The following is a 26,131-nucleotide window of genomic DNA, read 5'->3' on the forward strand; positions in this document are numbered from 1 at the left end:
ACACACACACACACACACACACACACACACACACACACACACACACATAATACATATACCTATCTTTGACTTAATGACTTATACATGAGATTTAGGAAAACATGCTGTAAATATATAATAGATTGGCTGTTTTAGTGTATCCATCTACATATCTACAAACATATGTGTATATATGCATATAAACATTTATCCATATACTGTGTATATATACATACATACAATCACACACACATACATAAAATGGGAAGAATATATGTAAATCATTGAATAGCATTTAAATACTTCCATTATTACATAATTTCACAAGAGCATAGATTATGGGGATTATAGAGACCATATACTACAGAGGAGATTATTGAAAGTAATAAATTAGTCAATAATAAAACTATTAAGCAACTTCTTTTGAATATTTATTATTTACTGCATAATATTATTTTTGGTAGAAAAGAGACTGACTTTTGTATATTCTGTAGGAAAGGAAGCATATTTTTAAAAGTTGATAAATATTAAACTACTTCTCTTCATTGTAATCTGAACTAAGGAAAAATGCAAAAATCCTGGCAGTATTGGCCTATTAGTGGTTTTCCAAGCATGATAGTGAAATTCTTTAGAAGAACAATCCTGTGCCATTCCTATATTGTAAAAGACTGATCCTTTACTCATAAAGGGCAGGCTATATGTCTGGTTGAACAGCAATAGGATTTAATAAAAGCTTCCTTTGTGATCTCATAAATTACTTGTATGAGGGCTTTCCAAGTAAAAAGGACAATCCAAACCTAATTTAATTATATCAACTAGTAAAATTTCCAGGATCACAGAAAGGGGATAGGAAGAGAATACTTTCAAAAGATAAAGCTCTTCTTATGTAAAGTACTTTGTAAACGTTAATATGCTATGTAAATAAGTTGTTGAATGGTGATGCTTTTTTCCTTTTTTTTTTTTCGTCTTGTTCTTATAATTTATGGAGCTCAGATAGTATTAGTCCAAGGACAAATCATTATCTTACTATTATTGTTTTATGATTAATTTTCTGCAGATTAATGCATAGATGGATAAAAGAACTGCTTTTTGTCTTTGAATAATGTTATTTGGGAGGTAACTTCATCTTCTGTAGAATCACTGAAAGTATCCTTGGGTCAGTTCTCCAGAAGCTGAAAAGATAAAATGGATGACATATAATCCTATATTCTTCCCATAAGGGATCTTCTCATTCTTCTTGATATTTTGAAAGGTTTTCATTCCATGTGATTTAAAGATCATGACTATTTATTATGGCAACATCTATTAAGAACACTATTCTTACATTTTATCACTCAGTATTATATTCAGGGAACTGTGGACATCAGTTGTGTCCACAACAGTGTGGATAACAGTAATGATGTTCTAGTTGTAGTCTTGTTTATTTGATGAATTCTCTCTCTCTTTCTCTCTCTCTGTTTGTCCCTCTCTCTGTCTGTCTGTCTGTCTGTCTCTCTCTGTCTCTCTCTGTCTCTGTCTCTCTGTCTCTGTCTCTCTTTCTCTCTCTTGCAATTGAGGTTAAGTGACTTGCCCATGGTCACCCAGCTAGTAAGTCTCTGAGGGTGGATTTGAACTAGGGTGCTTCTGACTCCATGGTCAGTGCTCTATCCACTGTGCCACCTAGCTGCCCCTATTTGATGAATTGTCAAGGATGTTTTCAGGTTTGTATTTATGTCAATGTGTGTACATGAATGTGCGTTGATTATTTTAGACATTTGTGCTTAACCAGAGTGCTGTGAGGAAATGTGAATCTCACTAAAAACAGAAGGACCATTTACCAAAATGCATGTAATTGCATAAAACTTTTTTAAATGAAGAAATAAAACATTCTTGATCTTATGAGCTCTGGGCAGGTAGATGGTGCTTACTTCAGAAGGATCATCTTCTTAGACTCCAGAGAGACAATGTTTTCAAGATCTAGAGAGAATACAATTTTCCTAATTTCTCTCTTTGATACAAAGGAAAAGTAATATAGAAAAATATTACTATTCTAAAATAAGGATGTTTAATCTCATTTCATAGCAACAACATATCACAACAGGGCACAATAATGAAATGGTAAAGAATTAAATTACCTAAAATTTTTAAATTTAATTTTATATACTAGGCATAGGGTTCCTCTGGCTCTGAATTATTTGTCTTTTTCCAATGTGTATTCTTAGTTATATATAATGAATCCACATTTTTGTAGTTTATTTAATAAAACAGTGAATTCTTAGAAAATAAGGAGAAATCAGACTTCTTGGTAACGTACTGAAGCATAGATTAAAAACTAGGATGCTAAGGAATAATTTACCTGTCAGATTTATGGAGAACAGAAGAATTTATGACCAAACAAGAAATAGAGAACATTGTGAAATGCAAAATGAATAATTTTGATTACATTACATTGAATTTTTTTTTCACAAACAAAGCTAACGCAACCAAGATTAGGAGGGAAGCAGAAAACTGGGAAGGAATTTTTACAACCCTCTGATAAGGGCCTCATTTCTAAAATATATAGAGAACTAAGTAGAATTTATAAGAATACAAGTCATTCCCCAATTGATAAATGGTCAGAGGACATGAACAGGCAGTTTTCAGATGAAGAAATTAAAGCTATCTGTAGTCATATGAAAAAAATGCTCTAAATCACTATTGATTTGAGAAATGCAAATCAAAATGGCTCTGAGGTTCCACATCACACCTATCAGATTAGCCAACATAACAAAACAGGAAAATGATAAAGGTTGGAGAAGATGTGGAAAAATTGGAATACTAATGCATTGTTGGTGGAGTTGTGAAATGATCCAACCATTTTGGAGAGCAATTTGGAACTATGCCCAAAGGGCTATAAAAATGTGCATAGCCTTTGTCCCTGAAATAGCACTTCTAGGTCTGTATCCCAAAGATATTATAAAAATGGGAAAAGGACCCACATATACAAAAATATACATAGCAGCTCTTTCGATGGTGGTCAAGAATCATAAATTTAGAGGATGCCCATCAATTGGGGAATGGCTGAACATGTTGTGGTATATGAATGTAATGGAATACTATTTTGCTATAAGAAATGTTGAGCAGGCAGAAATACCTGGAAAGACTTGTGTGGACTGATGCTGAGTGAAATGGGCAGAACCAGGAGAACGTTGTACACAGTAACAGCCATGTTGTGCAATAACTAACTTTGATAGACCTATCTCTTCTCAGCAATACAAGTATCTAAGACAGCTCCAAAAGACTCATGATGGAAAATGCTATTCACATCCAGAGAAAGAACTATGGAGTTTGAATGCAGGTCGAAGCACACTATTTGCTTTTTTTTCTTCTGTTTTGTTTAGTTTCCTCTTTTGTGTGGTTCCTCCTATTGGTTCTAATTCTTCTTTATAACATAACTAATATGCAAATATGTTTAATAGGAACATATATGTAGATCCTATAGTATACTGCACACCATCTTGGGGAGAGAGGGGAAGAATTCAAAACTCAAAACCTTATGGAAATGATTGTTGAAAACTAAAAGTAAATTAATTAATAAAAAAACTAAGATGCTAGCTTTGACATTTGATCCCAAAGCCAAGATTCAATATGCACATTATATAATGTACTAATTAATTAATATAAAAATATTAGGTGATGTAAGTAGAGTGAAAAGTGTCCCTTTCATATTTAATTGTGTATTTAAAAATACAAAAACCACTTACATTAAAGGCATAAAATAAAATATATGGCTAAGTATATGCAAAGATTTGAATTTCCTCCTTACTAAGTAATTCAAAACAAATTCAAATTTATTGAAAATTCCTCAATATAATTACAACTACTGGAATAATTCTGTTCTTTAAACCCAACTTTTTGTCAATTACTATTTTTTAAAATCATGATATTAGTACCTTCTCTAAGCTACTATATATACCTGCCATATAATTTTACAAAAGGCAATAGGTGCAAAAAAAATAGAAGAACCTTCCCTAAGACCACACAGAATGTACTTCTGCTTTGGATTATAATTAGGCAGTTATGACCTAGAATGTAAGCTCTTTTAGAGCCAGGATTGTTTCATTTTTGTCTTTGTATCAACAGAACCTAAGGGCCTGGAACAGCACTTTTTTAGGACATAGAGAAAATACTAAAATCAACCCCAGAAGAAGAAGGTTTTCAGTTAATCCTAAAAAAAAGTACAAAAGTCTGTGATATGGCTATTCATTGGAAGGGCAAACACTGAAACTTTAATATGCTGGCAAAATAATGAGAAGACAGAAATCATTGGGGATGTTGGAATGTTGGAAATGTTGGAAAGATTGAAAGCAAAAGGAGAATGGGAAAGGAGAAGATAAGATGGATAAATAATGTCATAGAAATAATGAACATGATCTTGGACAGACTTTTGGACATAGTGGAGGAAAAAAAGGCCTTGTGTGCTATGGTTCATGGGGTCATGGAGCATCAGAAATACTGAGCAACTAAATAAGAAAACTAACAAACTTGAATGTGGCTCAGATGTACCAAAAATCACAAGTAAAGGAGAAAAGTGCACTTATGCTACCTTATATGATAGCCTGAAGGGAAACAAACTATTTACTATTCTTTGATTAAAAGACAGGGACATCAAATTGATGATTTCAAAATTGTGTCCACTCACAGAGAACATTGAAATTTCACAACCCCAAGAAGACCTAATTGTGCCTTGACATTCCTTAGTCAAACTCAAAATGATTTTTGAAAAATGTTCAGGATCACAGAAATTTCTGCCAGCTAGGACTCATTCAGATATTTAGTACAACAATTGTGCAGAAAGGTTGAAAAGTTCCTCATAGGCAGTCAGAAGACATGAACAAATCTACCATTCTAAAATGGTATGAAATGGGATGAAATGGGATGAAAAATGGGAATGCTATTTAAAATTTATAGTTTAATTATATTTTACCTTGACAAGAATAGCAGAAAAATAACAACGCCCATGCTTCAAAAACGGAGATGATTAGAAAGAATATATATTCTTATATTCAGGACTACTTAGTCAATCATTGTAGATTTTTTTCCAGATACATGCAAGAAATACTTTCCAGTGGCTTTCATATCCAAATTCTATGGTACTTAATTTTACTGACAAAATGTTTCTTAGTCTAAATTGTGGCTTCTAATGACACATGCATTTTTTTGTTGTTGCTGTTGTTGTTTTCTCTGTGTGTTTTGTTTGGGGTGAGTTGAACCATGAACAATACATTAAAAATATGGAAGAATGCCAGTTTTTCATCTCAGGTTATTCTGAAGAGGTAGCTCTAAGGTTTTTCTTGTTGTTTTTGATTTCCTTATCATTGTCTTTTACAAATCATTGTTCTACTAAGTAAGATAATTGTGAATTCAGCTGCTTGCTGTTTATTGTATATAGATCAAGGGATAGAAAGAATTCCTTGATTGTTAAGAAGAACATCTTATTTGGATTGTATATAGTTAGAACTATAAACCACCTTAGAGATCATCTCCTGGAGTCCTTAACCTGTGGTTTGTAAACTTTAAATAAATATATTTTAATAAATATAAAATATTATTGTCTTTTTTAATTCTACAAAATATTATTCTGAAAAGGAGGCCACCAATTTCACCATTGTCAAAGGGGACCATGACACATATAAAAACTTCTTAAGATTTATAGCTTTACAAAAATGGAAATAGGCTAATCCTGATCTAATTCAACCATCTCATTCTGTAGGAAACACGAGGAAATCAGCCATGTTAGCAAGTCACTTAATTTCTCTGTTGTGGTTGTGTGGTTTTGGTTTGCCCTTCATTCTCAAAGAGCACAATGACATCAGGAAGATGATGACATGAGTTGCAAATGAATTGGATTTGAGTGAGGGAGGGCTGTGTCTTCCAGGGTCATCTGGGTCCAGTGGACAGATACAGATCAGGACAACTGAATATGACCCAGGATGCAGTGGGAGATCTTGGCCTTTTTAAGCTAAGGTCTTTCTGAGTTCTCACTTTGATTGAGGCAAAGCCCATTTAATGAATAGGCCTGTTTAAGAAGTGAGTGCAGGGATGGCCCCTGTAATAAAAAAAAAAAAAATCAAACAGGGAGCCAAAAGAGAAACAATTGTTATTTACATTCACTCTGAGCCTGGAGGGCCCAAAAAGTAACCATTTAGTAGTGCTTGGGCAGGGACCTACCTACTGTGTCTAATTAATGAAAGCCAGAGTGAATTGGGTTTAAGGCATGGTCTTTAAGAAAGAAATCTTGCCAGTACACCCCAAGATAACTAGGTAGGTTTCAACCATCAAAATTTACCTTCCTTTAGGCAGAACACCCTCAGGTATGGGCATGATATCCAGTGTGGGGAGAGGAGAGGAGATGAGAGTACTGTGAGAAGACTGTCTAAGAATCAGCTGCAAAGTATATGCTGGCTGATCTGCATCAGAGAAGAGAGTTTTTCTGTGGAATTTCCCTTACATAGATGAAATCACTGGGGTAGTCTATCAACTGACAATAAAAAGGAGGAGGAGAAAGAAGAAGAAGTAGAAAAGAGGAACAAGAACAAAAAGCCTAAAAGACTTTTTCCCAAGGCCACACAACTAATCAGTGACAGACGGTTATCTAACTCTGAGTATCTGGTCCCTAGACAAGTGTTCTTTCTATTACACAAAACCAATCCTTTTTTTTTTAATCTGGTATTTTCTAATTGCTACAAAATGACTGACTGGCATCCAAACACATTACTATTCAATTTGTGCTATGGGAAACAGAGTTTGAATATGCCTGTTCCCTAGTTCTCGGGGTCAAAATAGTTGGATGAGCATGGATTCAAAAACTACGTTAAATTTAAGGAATCATCTTGGACAATATCTCTATCCATGTGCCCATAACAATGAGATTTTATGATTTTTCCTAATATGTGTATTTGGAGACCTTGAGAAAATGCTAAATCCTTGTACTGTCACATATATTTGGCTAACAGATTTTATGACTAGTCTTGATAATTTTGGTTGGCTCTCTCCCACAATTACTGTCTTTTCTCTCTGGAACTCACTGTCTTTTCAGTCTTTTGCAGGTGTGTTTCAATAAATATGCAGCTGCACATGAAATTTGAATTAAAACTCTGACACCTTCTTAATTGTTTGTATTCTTTAGGCTTGATTCATGAAATCTTACAGTTATAAGGGACCTCAAAGGACACCTAATCAGTTAGCTACCTAAATCATGACTTTTACCTAAAACACCATATAAATGTGTATTGTTGTTGTTATTGTGGTTGTTGTTGTGGTTATAATATTCCTAACAAGGGGTCATCAAACCTGTATTTGAAAATCTTTAATCATAGGTAAATGACCACACTTTGAATCAGCTCATTTCCATTTTTGAACAGCTATAAACATTAGAAAATATTTTTTTCTCTATGCTAAAATGAAACTTCCTATAACTGATCCATCTCTCCATTTAAGACAGAGATTTTTAAGCTTGGGTACATGGACCCATTAGGAATCTGAAGATGTGTTTTTTTCAGGAGGTCTGTGAATTTGGATGGGAAAAATTACATATTTATTTTCACTGACTTTTAAAATGAAACTTAACATTTCCTTCAGGTATTTAGAAACATCATTCTGAGAAAGAGTCTATAGGCCGCACAGGCTGCCTATGTCTATGACACAAAAAGATTAAAAACTCATGGGATCTACACAAGATTATTTCCTTTCCCCCATAATAATCTGTTCAATGTTTCAAGACTGTTACTGTATTATTTCCAACTAAAATATTCTCTAAACATCTTCTCTTCCTTCAACTGATTTTGCCATAACTTAGTTTTAAATCAATTAACCTCACTGATCGCTCCAGTTTGTTAATGTAGTTCCTAAAATATAGCATCCAGAAATGAAAACAATATTTTCATTTTGAGTATGATGGTGGTATACAGTGGGAGGAGACATTATTCCATCTGTTTATTATGATGCCATACAACCCAAGATGAATGGAGTTTTTCTAACTTAATACGGCCTCATTACCTCCTATGGAGCTCAATATATATAAAATCCTCCAAATTTTTTTTCATAAGAACTATCTACCATGCCACAATTATGGAATAGCTATGCAAATCCAGGTATAATACTTTACAATTATCCTATTATATTTTATCTTTATATTAGGCCCATCATTTGAGTCCTCTGACATGTTTACATCATGATTCTTTCATTAAGGTATTAGCTAGTCCTTCCAGCTTTTCATATGCTTAACAAATTAGCTAATATGAAAAAATTAATTGTACATTGTAATCTCTCTCCCTCTTACTTTCCCTCTCCGTCTCCCCTTAACACTTCCATCTCTCTGTGTATCTCTGTCTGTCTCTCTCTGCCTCTCCCCCTTCCTCTGCTCCCCTCACAGAGTTAATTCAACTACAACACAGATGCCCCATGTGTATATAACTATGGAAAAATCTCTTGCTTTAAGAAATGTAATTACAGTAATCTGCATCCAACTTCTTACCTGGTAGAAGAAGGGTAGGGACTGTACCTGTTATTTCATTTCTATAGAGAATTTCCAGGAGAGTTTATTCCCTCTGCCATGAAAGTTGACACCTTCTCTATAGTTTATAATCTTAGAGAGTTGCCTAGAGCAGAAGTATCAATTGCATATGGCCAGCAAAACTTCCAAGTAAAGCTGGAACTTCCAAGTAAAATGCAACTGGGAAATGTTTAACAAAATGAATAAAATACAATAAAAATAGATGATGTTAATTTGTGATTTTATCAGTCAATATGTGACCTGTAGGGATCCATTTCTATTTGAGTTTGACTCCATTGGCCTTGAGCGCTGAATACTCTAGTTTAAGTTAAATAACTTATTGGGATCACACAACAAATATATGTAAAAGGAAGGACTTGAAATTAGTTCTTCCTGGATGTAAAGCTGCTTCACTTATATGGGATATCTATCTATCTATCTATCTATCTATCTATCTATCTATCTATCTATCTATCTATCTATCTATAAATATATACATACACACATATGTTACATACTGTGTGTAGATATTAATGTAGGTAAACACATATATTTGTCTATAATTATACACATATGCATGTCTCTGTGCATATACATACATGTTTGCATATATGTATGTATACTAAATTATATATAAAAAGTATATATAAGTATATGTATATAAAAGTATATATCTTAAATATACCATGTATTTTCATTTACTGGAATAAGACATCCTAAATATATATATACAAATAATATGTATACACATGTTTATATGTATATACATGCATTTGTGTACATACATATATGATGTTTATATTTATATATACACATTTATGACATCTTGTTAATGAAATATTCACTTAGACTGCTTGAAAATGGGTAATGTAATTTTCATCATGATAAGAAATGTGTTAGAGAAACTTCTATGATAAAAGAAAGACAAATCATTCATAAGAATAGGTGAAAATGGACCTACATACTCAGTGTTATCAAAATCAACATTCAGCTTCAATGATTATGGGGACATAATGTGTCTTGCAGCATAGGCAGATAAGTTAGAAACTCCCTTGTCATTTCTTATTTCCTAGAAAATGTGATTGCTAGGGCAACCCATGAGCTAAAAGAAATACTGAAAAATTAATTTCGTAAACAATTTGTAACTTTCTGAAGAAATGAATCTTTCCCTGGTTCAATTATTTATGCAAATCATTATCCTTTCACTAGATTCTTTCTACCAAAGATATTAGAGGATTATGCAGAGTCACCATATCCCCACAGGAATACTATGGATGATTGTATGAAGAGAAAGATGGCTAGCATGCCCTTCCTGAAATTTTTCATCTTTCACATCTGATCCCACAGGGTATTCAGAGATGGTCACAGGAGAAGTAGCAATTATCACTAAATGACTGAATGACTTGTCCCCAGTCTAAGAATTCTTCAATTAAGCTTTTTCTATCAGGTCAGTTAGTTATGAGTAGAAAAATACAGTAAAAATAGCAGTGTGCCTTAACTGGTGAAGAACATTCCAGTTCTAAGTAAAGGAGTTGTTAAGGAATTTTTTTTGAGAATTTAAGTTTAATTGCATTAGTGACAATAAAAATTTTCGAAGGAATAAGAAATGGTATTTGATATAGTAGAACACTTAGCAAACTTTTGAAATGCATGTGCAAACGTGAACAAAATATTTCACATAATACTTGGGAGAATCATTTATACAAAAAGTAAGTGTCCTCATTCAGGCCAAGTAACAAATAAGTGTCAATAATGGATCCAGTGCAAAGTGCCAGGATTTTTCTTCTCAAACAAATAACCTTGTAAAGAATAGTAACATTGACTATGAGGATAGTATATGATCATGATGGAATATATTACTGTGCTGTAAGAAAAGATGAACTTTATGATCTTAGAAAAACATGAATAGACTTGCACAAAATAATGAAGGGCAAAATGAGCAAAACCAAGAGAATGTCATATGCAAACAGCAATATTGTTTTAATAACAACTTTGTATAACTAAGTAATTTTGACTATTATAAATACTTAAATTAATGACAAATTATTAACAAACAAACTACAAATTAACTATCAAGGAAGACACTATCTGCATCCAGAGAAAGAACTGATAAATAGAAGTATGTATAGATTGATTTTACCTGTATATGTGTGTATATATGTATATATGTATGTATGTATATGTATACACACATATAGTTGTATCTAATGGTAGCCATCTTTAGGGTGAGGGGGAGGAAAGAAAAAAAGGAAAGAAAAAGAAAGTTACATGATAACTTTATTAAATATTTAAAAAGAATAGCAGGTTGTATATAATAGATATGTAGTTTCATGTGCAATGGCTTTTTTCTATTTTATTATATTATGGAAATGCTTATTTTATTTCTTAAGTTCAGAATAAAATATTTTTTAAATTAAGCAATAGAATGTGGAATCAGCTAGTCATAATATATAAATGATCTATGATATTCAGAATGATAAACTTGTGGCGTTGTAATATCCTTCAACATCAAAGATTCAATCAAAGCCAGTAATATAGTCTTAATGCATTTGAGAAAGTTTTTGTAAATGACATGAAATCAAACATATTATTTGATTTCACAAAACTTACTGAAGGTATTGATTTAGAGTTCAGTACTCAATCTTCCCATTTAGAAACTAAATCTGAATTATTAGAGAACCATAATTCATACTTCATCATTTGGGTTTATTATTTTAAAAATAATCACTTAGAACAATTGGAGCTTGGGAATGGAGTAATTGGACCAGTGATTCCATCATTATAGTGAGGAAACTCCCTATTAGTACATTCTGTGCAATTCATAGTCTTAAACAACTGCCTGAGATTAAGGGAAATGGCCTAGCTCATGCAACCAGCATGTGTCAAATCTTCATAATCTGAAAAACATCTTTCTATTTTCTACAGTATATTTAGCTATCAACTAGAGGAATGTAAGTTGGAACAATATTAATTAGGAATATTAATTAACCATGTTTCTATACTGTACTTTTAAGAGTTTTAAAGGAAGATACGAAGAAAATCAGGTTGAAGAGGGGCTTTCAAAAATAGGCAAACTAGGGGGCAGCTAGGTGGCACAGTGGATAGAGCACCAACCCTGAAGTCAGGAGGTCCTGAGTTCAAATCCAGCCTCAGACCAAGCACTTGACACTTACTAGCTGTGTGACCCTGGGCAAGTCACTTAACCCCAATTGCCTAAAAACTAGAAAAAAAAATAGGCAAACTAGGAAATATCTTTGAGTAAGCATAGATACAATTCAATTCTCTATACATTCTACATCTACAGTAACACCATCTATGTCTATCACAATATACAAATGATCTGTGATATTCAGGATTATAAACTCGAGACATTGTAATATCCTTAATCATCAAAGATTCAATTAAAGTTAGTAACATGGTCTAATGCATTTGAGAAGATTTTTTTATAAATGACATGGAATGAATGAAAATGAATATTTACTTAACATGAAGTTGTACAGCACATTATAAAAATAAAAGTAAAATAAACTATTCTTCTAACCTTACTGTCAACTTTAATTTAGATAATTATATAATTAAACATATATGGGTATAGATATGCATCTTTTTTATCTATCAATCTACGTATTATCACTTATACTATCATAATCATGCACAGAACATTTCTTGAGTGTGTTAGCAAGATGTAGTGGCCAGAAAGCCAATCTTGAAATAAAGAAGGCTCAGGTTCGATCCTTTCCGCTGACATACTAAATGTGTGACACTGGACAAGTAATTAGGAATTCTATTTGGCCCTTTCCCTTTTCCTCAGGTGAACAGTCAATGAAGATGATTCTCTGAGTGTGTCTGCACACCCAGCCCTAGCTCAGTGAGAACGTATACCAACTACACGCAACTATTCATCAGACGAACTTTTCCTCAGGAAAACTGTGTAAATGAACATTTTTTAAAATAGCAAATTAATTCAATTCAAAAAATTATGAAGCATTTGTTAGATGAAGAATGTGGGAGAGGAAAAAAAAACTGTAGCAAAAACAATGTTCCTGTCTTTAGGGAGTTTACAGTCTAACAGGTATAAAATTTTTGCCTCACTATATGTTTTTGAGAAGATCATCAAGATTCCAAATTTAAAGAGCAGAGATAAAAATCTTGCCAAACAGCAGAATGCACCTCCTGTACTCTGATTTACAGTTAAAAATTTAAAAGGCTACTTGTGTTCACTAGTAGTTATATTGACCATCATCAATATTTCATGTATGGAACAGGTCAGACCTATGTTACACATTCAATGCTGTAATTTAGTGAAGTGTTTTTACAACATGACCACTAGAAAGAGAAAAGTAGAAATCCTAAAAAGCTAGAGTAAAAAAAAAAAATCAATGGATCTTTCTTCATTCTGAAGAGATTTTAATGATGGTCCCCAGTGGAAGAAAACATCTGCTGCTAGGAAAGGGGAAAAAAAGACCAAAACACAAAGTTGAAGTGGGTATCCTTTAAAAAAAATATGGAAAACCAAAAGAGATATGTAGGTTTTTAAAATAATCTGGTTATTATATTGTAGACAGCTAGGTTAGAGAGCGAATAAATTACTAGACCTAGAGGCAGGGAGACCTAGGTTTGAATAAAGCTGCAGACACTTTCTAGCTGAGTAACCCTTGACAAGTCACTTTATCTTTAGCTACCTCAGTTTCCTCATCTATAAAACAGGGGAAATAATAGCACCTACCTTTCAGAGTTGTTGTAAGGACCGAATGAGATATTTGTAAAGCACAGTATAAACTTTAAAGCACTATAAAATTCTTGCTATTATTATAACTGCTCTTACTAATATGATCTTATATTTGCGTAATACATTGGAGTTATACAATGCCTTCTAATATAGAGCATCTCATGTGATGTTCCTAACTACTCTGTGAGGTGAGCAGTACTGTTGTTATTATTATTATTATTTGTTATTATCATTATTCTCACCTTATATATGATGGGACTAAGAAGTCAAGTATCTTGCCCAAAGTCAAATAGCTAACAAATGACATAGCCAGAACTAAGATGCAGATCCTCCAATTCCCGGTATTATTCTTTTTCAAGATGCCATGAAGTATAATATCCAACTATAACCAAAGCAGGAATAGCAATGAAAATAATAAAGTCACAGGCAATGTAGTAATTCAGCTAGTCAATAAGCATCTGGGATACAAAACAAAGCAGAAAAATGTTTTTCCTTCAAGGATCTTGTATTCTAATAGGGGAGAAATAGTAGATGAATAGTAATTTCAGAGGTGATGGAGCATGATAGTTTTACAATTTACAGAGAATTTTTCCTGCATTATATCATTTGTTCTCAAAACAAGTAAGGTATATAATGCAAATACAGGTATCCCCATTCTACAGATGAAGAAACTGGGATGGGTTCAGAAAGATTAGGTGACTTTCCAGAAATCATCAATCGTGTGAGTGGTGGCAGAACAGGCTCTTGACTATACATTTCTTCCAACCTCAAAACCAATTAGTACCATTTCCACAACCATCACAATAGCTTCTGAATTGGTCTCCTGCCCTTCCATCTCTCCTCTTTCTAAACCATGCTCTTCCAAACACTTACCAAACTGTCATTTCTGTAGCACAAGTACGACAATTTCATCGCTCAAAGTGTTTTCGTGCTGTCATTGCCATTACGATAAAATGCAATCTCTCCTGTTTAACATTCAGAGCCCTCCACAATCTGTTCAAACCTTTCTTTCTAGAAGGATTTCATGTTACTCTCTATCATTCACTTTACATTTTAGTCAAACTGGGTTACTTGCTCTTGTTTGTACACAACATTCCATCTTCCAGCTTTGTGCCCTTGCACCTGCTCTCCCACAATGCCCAGAATGCATCCTTCCCCACATACACATCTTGGAATCACTAGAGTCATTCTAGCTCAGCTGAAGTTCTCCCTCCATTAGGTATCTTTTCCTTACTTGCCCCAGTTTTCTGTGTTCTTTCCACAAAAAATTTCCTTAGTACTTATTTCTTTACTCTGAATCTATGTATATGTATATGTATATATGTTCTGTAAATAGACACAAGTATACATGTATACACATATATGCATATGTGTATGTCAATAGCCAATGCATATGTTAGTAGTGTATATGTCTGTCTGTCTATCTATATGTGTATATACACACATAAATACCTATATATAAATATAAACAATATATACATTCCTATATACATACATGTATGTATACATGTATGTATGTATATATAAAAAGCTGAGCTGGCAGAATTGATGCTTTCAAATTGCGGTGCTGGAGAAGACTTTTAAGAATTCCTTGTACAGCAAGGAGATTAAATCAGCAAATGCTTAAAAAATTAACTCTGACTATTCATCGGAAGGACAAATACTGAAGTTGAAGTTAAAATACTTTGCCCACATAATGAAAAGACAGGACTCACTGGAAAAGCCCCTGATAATGAGACAGATTGAAAGCAGAATGAGAAGGGGATGGCAGAGGATGAGATGGATAGATAGTTTCATGGAAGCAACAAACAAGAACTTGGACAAACTTCAGAAGATATTGGAGAACAGGAGGGCCTGGCACGTTGTGGTCCATGGAATCATGAAGAGTCATACATGACTGAATGACTGAACAATAAATGAGTGCATGTATGTATTTTCTATTTTTCTCTATTACCGTATAAGCTTCTTAAGGAGAGGGACTTTTTCCTTTTTTTTCCCTTTATATTACTAGCTTCTAATAGTGCTTTACACATAGTAGGTAATAAATACTGGTTGAACTGAATTGAATTGAATTAATTCTTCATAAGCTTCATCTTTCAGTAAGTCTCTTTCCTGACACTTTTAAAACCTTCTAATGGAAACCAAACATTGACTGACTATCCAACACCCTTGCACTTAAGTTAACATGTAACAATATAGCAGATTAATTGATGATCAACTTGGACGCTTTAAAAGGTTTCAAGACCTAAAACAGATGGAATATTGGACCTAAAAGCATTTTTAACTGGAAGTGAGGAGGTTAGAGGATAACGGCACATCAGGGCAGATAGAAATTTTAAGTCCCTGAGTAGGCAAGAGGTAATGTAGGGGCAATGAAAATGCTGGTTTCAATGATGGAAGTTTGAGGACATATATCAGGGTGTTAGGCAAACATTCAAAGAATGTAGGAGGAAAGAAAGTATTGAAGGAGGGGGATGGATGTGATAAAGAAGACTTAGAAAGTTATAAAGTGTGAAGAAGATTAAGTCTTTTAAAAGCTCACAATTCAGTGACTCAGACCATATAATATCAAATCCATGCTACAGGATCATGTACTATTTCTGGCCATTTTCACAGGAAAACAAAGTGGACAGTGTTCTTGCCTGTCCCAACATTGTCTATCAGACTGCAATCAAATGCCTAGTATATTCTATATGACCAAGTTATTTAGGTATGTAGAGGCTGAGAGATGTGGTGGGTAAAAGCTGGAATAACTGGGAAAAACAAAGATTTGAGCTTCTGAGCATATTGGTTTATTAAGCAATATATGCCAATTGCATAACAAATCGGGACCAGGCCTCCTTAGCTTTGGCACTATCTCCCCTGAATACAAGCAAGACAGATTTTTATGCATCAAAAAGAATTAATCAAAATAAAACAAATCAATTAAGAGAAAACAATTAACCAGGATACAAAATTAGGCAATCTGGTTTCTAATTGGAAGAAAGATTAGGGACTTTCTGAGTTGGGACTGAGAGTGTGGATAGGTGCAATTCCCTGAAATCAGAAAAAAAAAAGTTTTCCCACTCCCCCCAAGTAACTGCACTCAATCAAAGGGACATGTAAACAATAATCGATTGACCAGTACAAGGCCAGTTTTTAAATAAGGCGTGGGTTACTTGAGACATGTAATTGAGAAAACTCTCCTATAAGTCTTTGGATATGACTGGGTTTCTGGTCAGGATAACCTTGGTCCTTAGCTAAGGGCCTCTAAGCAGCTATGTAGAGGTAGTCCAGCTTTCCAGTCAATTGGCTACATTCAAACAATGTGATAATGTTTTCTAACAATTCTCATAATTGAGTAAAGTTTTCTCACAAGACAGAAATTGAACTAGATCCATAGGTGAACAGAAAGAGAGCTGAACCAGCTCCAAAACTGAGTCACAAGATGGAGTCAGTTTGGTTCAGTCAATCCTCATAGTTCTCTCAGAAGAAACCCAGAAACATTGGACTCACTAAGCACACCATAATCTAACAGCCTCCATTTGATTGAAATAGTGATTTTTTCACTATGAGACATAGTCACACAATAAAATGTCCTTGCAGACACCTCAAAGACCTTTTGATGAGTTATATACTTAGCTCTGGCTCTAGTACTTGCCTTATTCTCTCTAATTTCTGATATTGCTTTCTTTTCAACACTCCCTACCTGTTTTCAAGTGACAGATGCTCAGCAAATTATATATGGTGTGATAAGAAAGTTTATTTAGCTTTATTGGAGAGTTAATATGTATTGCAATAAAGATATGTACATATATTCAAGCACTATTCATTAGCATCTGGAAGAAGGGGAATAGGCTGGTGAAGGTCAGTTAGGACTCAGCTACTTTCTTTTCCTGCCATAGAAAGCTAAATGCTTAAGTATGCATTCCTGATATTGCCTGATAAATTCCAAATGAAAAGCTCAAGGTGGATCATTCTACAAAGCCTGAATCTAAAAGTTAAAAGCAATTTGGAAAAACAGCATTCAATTTCAATGGGACACACTAGGAAAATGCATCTATCCAGAGTTTCATTTTGCACATTTTTATGTAAGAAGAAAAGAGACAGTCATAAGACCTGCTTACTTTTTTGTCATTTTTTTGCTTTTCTAAAGATTATCTTTGCCACAAATATGTCATCAGACTTCTGAATCTTTTGGATTCCAACTAGACAATGCTAAAAACCTGTCAAGGGGCAAGTAGGTGGCATAGTGGATAGAATGTCTGGCCTGTATTCAGGAAGACCTGAGTTTAAATCTGGCCTCAGACACTTACTAGCTACATGACCCTGGGCAAGTCACTTAGCCCTGTTTGCCTTAGTTTTGTCATCTGTAAAATGAGCTGAAAAAGTAAATCGCAAAACACATCAGTATCTTTGCTAAGAAAATCCCAAATGGGGTCGCAAAGAGTCTGACATGACTGAAAATGCCTAAAACAACACAACCAGTCAAAAGGAAATTTACCATAGATGAAGAAAAGGCTTTTTGAATGTTATGATAAGTTTTACAAAAGCCACACTAACCTTACTTTTAGTAGATTGTTCCAATACACGTGATCTTTCACTTTCTTGTTTTCATAGTATATTTTCAATTTATCACAGATGGTTAATGTATTGCCAATTAAATTCAATAAGATTAAATTTGTTTCAACTCAATTCAATTCAATCAAATCCAATTCAACAAATATTGAATTAGTGCATGCAAAGCTCTGTGCTTCATATTAGAGATGGAAAAACAAAAATGAAACACTCTTTGTTCTCAAGAGGTTCCTATTCTACTGGGGATATACAATAAGGGAACATATAAATAAAAATATTTTGTGGAATATGATTTCAGAAGTCACAGAGAACCATCAACTGGTGTGTGTTGAGCTTGGGTGTTGGGTTCAGTAAAGATTATACGTAAGAATTGGCACATGAATTGCACTTTGAAGGAAAAGAGAGATTCAAGAGGCAGAATTTCAAAGGAAATACATTCCAGATATGGGCCTCCTAGGTGGAAGCATAGAAATTGGAATAAAATGTTTTAGGCCATTTGGCCATATGTTCACTGTGTGTATCTGTGTGTGTGTTTGCATGTGTATTTATGTGTATGACAGAAGAAAAGATAAGGGACAAGTCAGGATTTTGTGCCTCAAATGGTTGCTAAAACAGTTAATTTAGATGTATTGCTGTGTAGAAGAAATAAATATGTAAATAGAATGATGAAAAGGAAGATGTCAGTACTCTACAAATTTTCTTTAAAGTTGAGTTGATCTTTTGGAAGGTATTTCCAAAATAACCCCACTGAAAGACTTCCATTTGAAAATTAGGATCAGCCAACATACAGTAACCCATGTTATTCCACGCCTTTGATGTTTTTAATATCCAAACATGCAAATTCTTAATATTCAAAGCCTAATGGTAAATTATCAGTCCGCAATAAAAATCCTTTCTTTCCAATCCATATTTCCATAAAAACTAAATTTTAAAAATGAAGCATAAAATAGAAAATTTACATTTAGCTATTGATTATATTTAATTAATGCTGTTCATATTGATCCTTGGCTAACTTGATTTTCTTTGTTTTGAATTTAATTCAGTTAATGTATGTTGTCCTTGAAGAAAAAAAAAATAAGTACCTTCAAATATCCTCAAAGAAGATTCAAGCAAGAAGAGTGAGATAGATTTAAAAATAAATAAAGTTACTGAGATATAGTAATAAATCATTCTTTACCTTGATATAAAAACATTCGCTCTTTGGGGTACTAGGAGAGAAGAATGATTTAAGCGATATAATAAAAAAGCAATACATTCAAGTAGAGAATTCTTCCTAGTCTGCACAGTGTAGCTGTTTTTCCATCTTATTATAGAAAATCTTTGTACAAGAATTCTCTACTGATTTGTATCTTGCTATTATATGACTAACTCGACCACAAGCTTGAATATTGAATCAAATTGTAGAGTTAGACAGAACATTAGAGGCTGTTGTTGTTCAATCATTATATTTGTGTTCAACTCTTTGTGATACCATTTTGGGGTTTTCTTGGCAAAGATAGATGAGTAGGTTGTCATTCCTTTCTCCAGCTCATTTTACAGATGAGGAAACTGAGGCAAACAGTTCAGTGCCCAGGGTCACACAGCTAGTAAGTGTCTGAAGCTTGATTAGAACTCAGGAAGAGGAGTCTTCCTGACTCCAAGCCCAGAGATCTATTCAATGTGCCACCTAACCACCTAGAAGCTATTGAATCTAATATCCTAAATTTACATATCAGGGAACGGAGGTTCAGAAATATTAAAAGACTTAATCAAGGTCAGAGAGCTATTTTGTGCCATCACCAGAAAGACAATCCAAGTGTCCCCAGTCCTGTGCTTTTCCATTATGCCACATTGCCTATAATATCACTTTTAATAATCTCTACCTAGTTATTGTCATACAGCATCCCATTCATTAGTGATCCAGATGGTTAGTTTATCATATCAGTTAGGCTATATTCCTTCAGACTGCCATCGTTGTTTGTTGTTTGTCTTTCATTCTTGAAGAGGATGATGACATCAGGGAGGTGATGCCATGACATGCAAGTGAATTGAATTTAAGTGAGGGAGGGCTGTGCAAAGTCACCAGCCTCACTTTTTCCTCCAATGGCAAGAGATAGATCAGGATGACTGGAGATGCCCAGGATGCAGTAAAAGACCTTGGTCTTTATAAGCTAAGGTCTTTAATAGTTCTCAGTTTCACTGAGGCAGTGCCCATTCAGTGATTAAGGCTGGGTAAGAAAGAGAAGGGAAGGGAAGGGAAGGGAATGGAGAAGAGGAAGAAGGAAGGAAAAAAGGAAGACTGACATTAAGTTATGCACAAAGAAAATCACTGTAGGACTATCGACCACCTTTCTAGTTTTTGTACAAAGGTCTGCAGCTGGTCACCAAGGAGATATGGTAAAAGCAAATAGATGATTCCATTCACACTACTGGAAAATGACTCAAATGACCTCTTCTATTATCCTACTTCTGTAATTGACCATATGTGGAGGACTTGGTATCCGCCTTCATTGCTGAGAAGATCCATCTGACAGCAGGGCTTGTGGATATTATAGTGTGGGATCAAGTGGAACTAATTAGTCCAGGTAGGAGATGAAATTGAAATGAGAAAAGTTGACACTTGAGTATTTAAACTATTCCCTGAGTCAAATATAATCTGATCATCATTCTAGTTAAAATTCTAATTCTCTTACTCTTTTTTCCTTACTTCTCAATGGTCTTAGATTAACTTTCAATGTCTAAATTCACCTGAGATATTTCAATCACAGGAAAGCTGAAATGGGTCCTGATCAGTAGTCCACTGCGGAAAGTTATGGCAGAAAGACTGCAGAACAGTCCTGATCAGAAAATTGTGGTGTAAGATGCATTTTGGCTCAAAACTAAGGCTTCAGTGTGACATGATAAATTCTAAATGAACATTTCAATGAAAATCATTTGGATCATAGATCATAAGATTGAGAACTGAAAGAAATTTATCTTTTTTTATGGATGAAGTAATTACTTCATCCACACTTTATGGATGAAGTAACTAAAGGCGATGGAGGTGAAAAAAAATTAGCCCAAGGTCTAGACAGAAAGGAAGTAGCAGACCTGGGAATATGCTCTGGCCAAACCAGTACTTTCTACCACTCACAATTTATTATATCATTATTTCTCTTGTAAAAACACATTACTAGTGGCAGCTGAAAGGTGCAGTGGATAGAGCACTGGTGCTGGATTCGGGAAGACATGAGTTCAAATCTGACCTCAGACACTTGACACTTACTAGCTCTGTGACCCTGGGCAAGTCACTTAACCCTGTTGCCTCTAAAAAACAAAACAAAACAAAAAAAAATAAAAACAAACAAAAAAAAACCCATTACTTTTATCTTGGATAATAGGAGACTGGACAATAATCCCCAGATCTTTAAGCAAGAGCAAATGTTCACTGCCTAAAAATGATAACAATAATCTCACCAACAATAATTCTCATGTAGGCAGAGCTTTAAGTTTTGCAAAGTACTTTCTTCATGAAAACCCAGTGGGATAAGCAGTGTAAATAGTATTATTTCTCCTTTAGAACTGAGGAAACTGTGGCTCTGAGAAGTTGTAACTTGTCATGGTCAAAAACCTTTTTAGTATCTAGTGTGTTTGGTCTCCTCAATCCATCTTCAACACCTGTTCCTCTATTTCCACTGCTTCCCTATGGCTTGAACTAATCATCACTAGTTTACACAAGTCTGAGTGAGATTTGGATATTTCAGGAGAAAACAAAGGCACACACATCAATTAATAGCTATAGATCTAAGCTAAAAAAACATTTTCACATATACAAAAATTTTGAAGGCATACTGGTCATAAAGTGGTTTTTCATATGAAATGCAAGTATTTTCAAATGCAAAAAAGAGAAAAGTATGGGTGAGAGATAGAAGTAAGGCTTGGGTTGGACATTCGCCCAAATGGATAGAGCATACAGATAATAAAGCCAAAATCTTGGTTTTAATTCCTATCTGAACTAGTTAGCTTTGCACTCGGATAAATCTCTCCATCAAGGCCACCGATTTCTCCTCAAACTCTATTTAGCCATTTTACAAATGTGACTAATTAGTCATTAGAAGAATGAGGCTGAGAGGGAAAAATGATACTCACCACTACTGGGCAAATAACTTAAAAGGGCTCAGGATATCATCTTTATACAAGCCTAACACCATTTTATGTGCCTATATTCCTGTGATAAGGCACTTAGCATAAAGTCACAAAACCAAATAATATTTCATGATAGGTGCGTAAATGTTTCAGAGAAGCGGAGGTCTTAAATCAAAGGTTCTTAATTTAGAATTCATAGAATCCCCAAGAATTTAGTAGGGGGCTTGTCAACTTGGATAGGAAAAATATTTATTTTCACTAACCCCTAACTAAAATTTAGCATTTCTCTCAATTATATGCCAACATTATTCTGAGAAGGTGGAACTATGCTTCACCAAACAGCCAGGTAGGGTCCAAGATACACAAAAAAAGTAAAGAATCCCTGACTGTACTGATAGAATGCTGAATGTACCAGCTGTTACTATACATGCATAATCGAGATCTTACCCTTTAGAAACAAACAAGGGAAAGAAAAGATCAGAATTCATGAATTACAGAATATTAGACTGGGACAGGACCTCAGAGGCCATCTAGTTTGGCCCATACATGAACAAGAATCACATCTACAAACATATACTACCAGTGGTCATCCAGTCTTTACTTAAGAATTGTAAGCAAGGGCAGAGCTCTTAGGGCAGTTCATTACATATTGTATAGCTCTATTTGCTAGGCACCTTTTTCTTTTGTCAAGCCTGTCTGCTTCTTTGTAGCTTCAATGCATTGCTCCCAATTTTGCACTCCGAGACCAAGCAGTGCAAATAAGTCTATTATCCCTTCTGTGCTGTAACCTTCACATTTGTAAGACAGTTATCATCTACTCCTGCCTCCTCCCTTCCAACCATGGAATCTTCTCTTTCCAACAAACACTCTTAGTTCCCTCAGAAGATCCTCACATAACATGGCCTTTCATCATCCTGGTTATCTTCCTTTGAATGTATAGCAGTTTATCAATATCTTTGTTAAAATGTGGTGCTCCAAAATTTGGATCTATGCCCAAAAGGCTATAAGACTGCATTCCCTTTGATCTAGCAATACCACTACTCAATCTGTATCCCAAAGAGATCATAAAAATGGGAAAAGGAGCCACATGTACAAAAATATTTATAGCAGCTCTTTTTGTGGTGGCAAAGAATTAGAAATTGAGGGGATGCATGTCAATTGGAGAATGGCAGAACAAGTGAAATGATGAACAGGCAGATTTCAGAAAAACCTGGAAAGACTGACATAAATTGATGCAGAGTGAAGTGAGCAGAACCAGGAGTACATCATACATAGAAATAGCAAAGTTGTGCGATGATCAACTGATAGACTTAGCTCTTTTCAACAATATAATGATCCAAGACAATTCCAAAAGACTCAAAATGAAAAATGCTATCTACATCCAGAAAAAGAACTATGGGGTCTGAATACAGATTGAAGTATACTATTTTTACCTTTTTTTCCTTATCATGGTTTTCCCCTTTTGTTCTGATTCTTTTTTTACAACATGACTAATGTGGAAATATGCTTAATGTGATTGTACATTTATAACCTATATCAGGTCGCTTGCTGTCTTGAGGAGGGGGAAGGGATAGGAGGGATGGAAGGAAGAAAAAAAATTTGAAACTCAAAATCTTACAAAAATCAATGGTGAAAACTGTCTATCTGTCTGTCTGTCTATCTAGCTAATAAAATGCTATTAAGTAAAAAAAATACTATGAAGCAAAAAAAATAAAAGTAGTGCTCCAGATTCAAAATCCAAATTCACCTACTACTTTGGTGGAATGGTTTAACAATATATTAGCATTGGCATATATCTTGCATTTCAAAGTGATTCCAGGGAATATCTTAAACTATGATCATTCTTGAAACATTTTTTTTCTTAAAAGGATTTAGTATCTATTTCAATATTTCTTTAATTTTAGTGTCTTTCTCTTTTTCTATAGTTTCTTTATGAGCTCTCAATTTTGACTGACAACCACAAATATTAGAAAGCTGTTGTATCACAAAGCCATACAAATTGATGTTATCTGAACAATTATATTAATATTATCATAAATTTATTCATTAATAATAAATATTAATATTTATAGCTAATTAAATAAGTTACTTCTTAATTCATCAAGTTACCTATCTAAAAAAAAGCAGAAGAGGGAAGTAAGAAAGGAAATGGGTATTTGATCAATGAAATTTTGAAAACATAATTATATATGGAAGAAATACACAAAGATAAGAGACATAGCTAGAATCTTCGTGAGACTGCAGCTTTTATAAGACAAGCAGTCTACACTTAGGCTGCCCTTGACAGAATCCAGAGGCAGGGATGTTTTATAAAAGCATGTAATTACTGAAACTCCGAGCAGCTGCCCTGTAAATCTCTAGAGATGAAACCGGCTATAGGCTAGGTTCTGTAGTTGTCACTGTCTTGGTTGAGTGGTCTTTAATTTGTCCCCTAAATGACAGTCACACCTAGGAATAAGAATGAGAAATGCTTTTGACACAGACTTCTTTACTGCAGCAGAGTCAAATGAAGTACACACAAAAAAAAACCAGTGCTCAGAACCATGCACCATATAAAAGGGCTTGCACATGTCATCTGAAATCTTAAAAAGCCATACATTTGCCTTTAAGAATTCCACCCTTGGGTCTTGGTATTAGCATGAGATTCCAACAACTAACAGGGAATGAGCTGTTGTATTTTAATGCTTTTGCATCTTAGGTTAAGACTCAGCATGAGCGATACATGGAATTATAGAATTGGCTAGTTCAAAATTCATCATCATTATCAATAGAGGTTACATTTCTTGGATTATTGGGGATTATACCAACAAACAGAATGAGGTTACTAAGATTGCATTTGAGATATTCATCTTATAAGTTGATTAAAAGAAAGCATAAACACTGTACCATGCAGCAAGTGAATATGAATAAATATTTTAGAAAACAATTGCCACAGGAAATACTGGAATAGAACCATAATAGCTGGTCAACACGTTCTGGTCATCAGCAAAAAAAAGAAAATGTTGATATTTTATAACGTACCTAATGCAGTAAAAATTATAGACCATTAGAATTTAAGAACTAGAAGAGACCTTGGAGATTATCTAAATCCTATGGTCTTAGCCAAGAAGGACTTATGAAGAGGTCATCTTGTTCAACTGTCTTATTTTGGAAAAAAGAAAAACCTGAGATATAGGAAGTATAGGTTGGTTCCCCAGGGTCAGACATCAAACTAGCCACAAAGCTGGAACTAGAAACAAGTTTCCCTAATCCCTACCTAATTCAATGTTCCTTCTATTATGTTGCCTGCTAACTTAGAAGAAATACTGTAATGTAGCACAGTAGATATTGTTGCTGGGCCTGGAATCAAGAAGATTCCTCTTCCTGAGTTCAAAAATGACCTCAGACCCTTACTATATATGTGACCCTAGGCAGGTAAATTAACCCTCTTTGCCTCAGTTTCCTCATCTATAAAATGAACTGGAGAAGGAAATAGCAAACCACTACAATATCTTTGCCAAGAAAATCCCTAATGGGGTCACGAAGAGCCTGACTTGACTGAAAGTGATGGAAGAATAACAAAGAATCTCAGTTGGAAGTGATGTCAAAGCTCTTGTAGTCCAGGGATATACTTGATAGAAATCTAAGGAATCTTGGAAACTGTTTATGCAGCCTCCATTTGAAGACCCCTCTGCCCTAAGATGGTGTTCACTATCTCCGGTGGAAACCCATTCCAACTTTGGATAGGTTTACTTGTTAGGGAATTTTTCTTTATGGAAAGATAGAGAAGATCCACCATAAAGTCTAGATTGAAGATGAATTACCTGTAGGTGTTGAGGTCTTCCAGATGTTCCTGTTTGTGGATGACATTGTGATGCTTTCATGAAGCCTGAAAACATTTTGGAACCACCTGGAAGATTATCACTCACAGGCATTTTGCCTGTCCTTTGATACAATAATAAAGAATCTGTTTCCAGATTTCAATAGATTCACATGTAGATAATCTATAGAGCTTATAGAGATGAAATAGCAAGTAGAGAGAGATAATAATGTTGGTCCAGAACTGTAAAAGAGAGGGTGGAGGCAGAGCCAAGATGACAGAATACAAGCTGGGACCCAGGTGAATTCTTCCAACATTACCCTCCAAACAACTTTAAAATAATGCTTCAAATTAAAATTTGGAGCAGCAGAACCAACAAGAGGTCAGAGGAAGACATTTTTTGAGCCTAAGACAAATCAAAAGGTGCACAGGAGAGATCTTTATCACCAGG

The sequence above is a fragment of the Vombatus ursinus genome, unplaced genomic scaffold (assembly GCF_900497805.2).
Source record: "Vombatus ursinus unplaced genomic scaffold, bare-nosed wombat genome assembly UNPS02014830.1, whole genome shotgun sequence".
Taxonomy (NCBI): domain Eukaryota; kingdom Metazoa; phylum Chordata; class Mammalia; order Diprotodontia; family Vombatidae; genus Vombatus; species Vombatus ursinus.